Source organism: Ochotona curzoniae, unplaced genomic scaffold, assembly GCF_017591425.1.
Source record: "Ochotona curzoniae isolate NIBS_2020 unplaced genomic scaffold, NIBS_Ocur_1.0 scaffold_3208, whole genome shotgun sequence".
Classification (NCBI taxonomy): Eukaryota; Metazoa; Chordata; class Mammalia; order Lagomorpha; family Ochotonidae; genus Ochotona; species Ochotona curzoniae.
In genome coordinates, this window is record NW_024467106.1 from 47,306,048 (window position 1) to 47,309,371 (window position 3,324).

Genomic DNA, 3,324 nt, shown 5'->3' on the forward strand with positions numbered 1-3,324 from the left:
TTAATGGAATTCATCTGGATCTGTGTTATCTATCGCAAAAGTTATCTTACTAGTTGTGAAGGTAGAAATGTGACTTTTTCACTATCCACACTTGGCTAGAACAGAGCTAAGGATACAATGATTCAACATCTTCAACACTGACCTTTTGAATAAAAGCATGCATGGATGTGTTTAGACTGAAAGACTGATAATGTACAGGGGAAGCTCTGATTCAATGAGAAAGTCTGTCTTTTGCAGGAAGTATACGTAATTTTGAGTATAGGCTGCTCAATCATGAATGCTATTATCTATTACTCCATTTCAGACTAAGCTGTTGGTCTCTATTGGTCACACCTTTTCTTTGACACAGTTTTGGTTTTTATGTTTGTTAAAAATTAATTTATTTCAAAAAGAAAATATGACCACTCACTGTGGTCATTCCACTAATGTCCAAACTATAAGACCTGAGAAAGGCAGAAGCTGAGAACCATGAGTGAAAGGAAATTAATGACCTGAGTCATTACTGATACCTCCAAGTGTCTGCACTAGCAGGAAACTGTCATCAGGACCTGAACCTGGTTATCACACTTGGGTTTCTGATTTAGAATGCACCTGGTCCAAGATGGTGGACAAGGCAACACAACGTGTTGTTTCTGAGGTACCAGTGCTGAAGACCAATGCCAGACCCCAAGTTGGGGGTTGTGGGTGCAGCGACTGAAAGAGAAATATCAGTCCCTTATCCGGTATGTGGGGTGGAGAACAACAAGAATGCGGGCAATGATTGGTTCCGACTGGAGTCCAATAAGGAAGGGACTTGGTTTGGAAAATGCTGGTACATCCATGATTTCCTCATCAAGTTTGACATTCCTATCACATATCCCACTACTTTTCAAAAAACTGAAGTCTCTGAGATGGATGGAAAGACAGCCAAGATGTAGAGAGGTGGCAAAATATGCCTGACTGACCCCTTCAAACCTTTGTGGGCCTGGAATGTGCCCAAGTTTGGACTAGCTCATCTCATGGCTCTGGGGCTGGGGTCATGGCTGGCAGTGAAAATCTCTGATCTGATCCAGAAGGGCGTGATTCAGCACAAAGAGAAATGCAGCCAATAAAAGACTGAGCCACTGAGGAGGGACTCGGGGACCTTTAAAGGGCTACCATCCTGTTTTCCTGTGGGTCACTCGTCACTCATCTGACTGCTTCCTCCCAACTGCTTCTCCTCTAGATGTTACTAAGTAGCAGCAGCAGGCATTGCTAGGGGCGGTGCATATACACAGTAGCTTTTCAGTTTCTAAATTAGGCTGCACAGGGAAAGGAAGGATTTGAGCCTTGGAAATCCAACAGGCAATATTTATTCTCTCCTAAGGTGGAACTGTGTGAGATCCTGGAGGCATTGGGGTAAAGTGAGTATATGGTCTTGTGTGTGTGTGTGTGTGTGTGTGTGTTGGGAAACAACCCATCAATAAAATAGAAAGCTGCTAAAAAATGATTTAGAATACAATCTTCTTAACCATTATCTTAAATATTTGGTAAAATGCCTGACTCAGTTTCTTTTGTGTAAAATCAATACAAACAGAGAATGGGAACCTGATTTCCTGCAGTTAAAAAAATCTAAATGTTTTAAAATTTCTACTTTTACTCTTTCTCTTCTTATTATCAAACATATTAGAGTATGGAAATCAACTATACCAGCTGTATTTTATAAAGTGATGAGGATCAAGATGACAAATAGGGAAGAAATGTCAACTTTTCAATCCTATTCCAAGAAATAGGATTGACAGCCAAGTAAAAATTGGCTACAGAACTTAGGGGAGTCAGTTTTCATTTCTTTTGTTTAAATGTAATTGCTTTGTCTGTAGCAATTGCTTAATCTATGCTCCATGCTTTAAAGAGTTCAGAGACAAACAAGGGCATTGTGCAATGACTAAAAGATCAATGTAACAATAAGAAATGATTATACCATATGTATATGCACCTAAGGACAAGGTGCCTGGCTATTTTAAAATGGTACTAATTGATCTAAATGAGAACTTAGATTCTAATACAATAATAACGGGGGACATCAACATCTCACTTTCACTAATGGATACGACCAAGAGACAAAAAGTCAATAAAGAAACAGCAGAGCTACTGTGTATTGTGGAGCAGATTGACCTAATTGATATTTACAAAACATTTCATCCCACTATTGCAGAATATACCTTCTTTTCATCAGTGCATGGAACTTTCTGTAGGGTACACCGTGTGCTAAACCATGAAGTAAATCTAAACTATTTTTTTTAATTTGAAGTCACATCATGTGTCTTTCCTGAGCATAATGGAATATAACTGGAAATTAGCAAGTTTATAAAGCCTAGAAAGTATATAAATACATCAAGACTGAACAGCCTCTCTGAATGAACATAGGATCATAGAAGAAATAAATGAACATAAAGAAATTCATAGAAACAAATGAAGATTATGATACAACATATTAAAACCTGTGGGATACAGCCAAGGCATTGATGAAAGGAAAGTTTATCACAATTAGTGCCTACAGCAATAAATTAAAAAGCACTAAATAAATGATCTAACAATGTATCTCAAGGACCTCCAAAAGCAAGAACAAATCAAATCCCAAATTATTAGGAAGATATAAATAAATAGAATTAGAGAATAAATAAATAAAATGGAATCAAACTGCAAAAAAATCATATGAAGAATCGGTACAATGAAGAGCTGGGGGTGTGCTGATGTGACATGCTAAACCTCCATCTAAGGCATCAATACTCTGTATGGATACCAGTTCAAGTACGGGCCGCTTCACCGCTTCACTTCTAATCCAGATTCTTGCTTTTATCCAGAGAAAGTAGCAGAGGCTGGCTCAAGTCCTGGGGACCCACATGGGACCCTGGAAGAAGCTCTTGGCTCCTGGCTTCAGACTGGCCCAGATTTGGCCATTATAATTATATGGGGAGTGAACCAGTAGATATCTAACTCTGTCTTCTTTTTTCTGTAACTCTGCCTCCCCAATAAAAAATGATAAAAATCTTTAAAAAATGAAGATCTGGATTTTTTTTAAGAAAAAAAAAGTCATTGGCTCAAAGAACTAATAAAAAAAATTATAGAGGGAAAACCAAACTAATAAAACCAGAGATCAAAAAGGAGATGTTACAACAGATACTACAGAAATAAAAAGAATCATTCAAAATTGATATAAATGACTCCATGCCACCACATTAGAAAACCTAGAAGAAATAGCTAGATTTCTGGAACCACAAGAGTCATGAAGACATTGAAAACTTAAATAAATTTGTAACCAAGTTGGAGATTGAACCAGTAACAAAGACCTTCCCAACAAAGAAA

The 3,324-nt window shown here is 37.6% G+C and overlaps 1 pseudogene; it reads left to right on the top strand.

Moving 5' to 3' along the window:
• Positions 1-601: 601 nt before the first annotated feature.
• Positions 602-1,091, top strand: LOC121145021 (annotated as a pseudogene).
• The last annotated feature ends 2,233 nt before the right edge of the window (positions 1,092-3,324 follow it).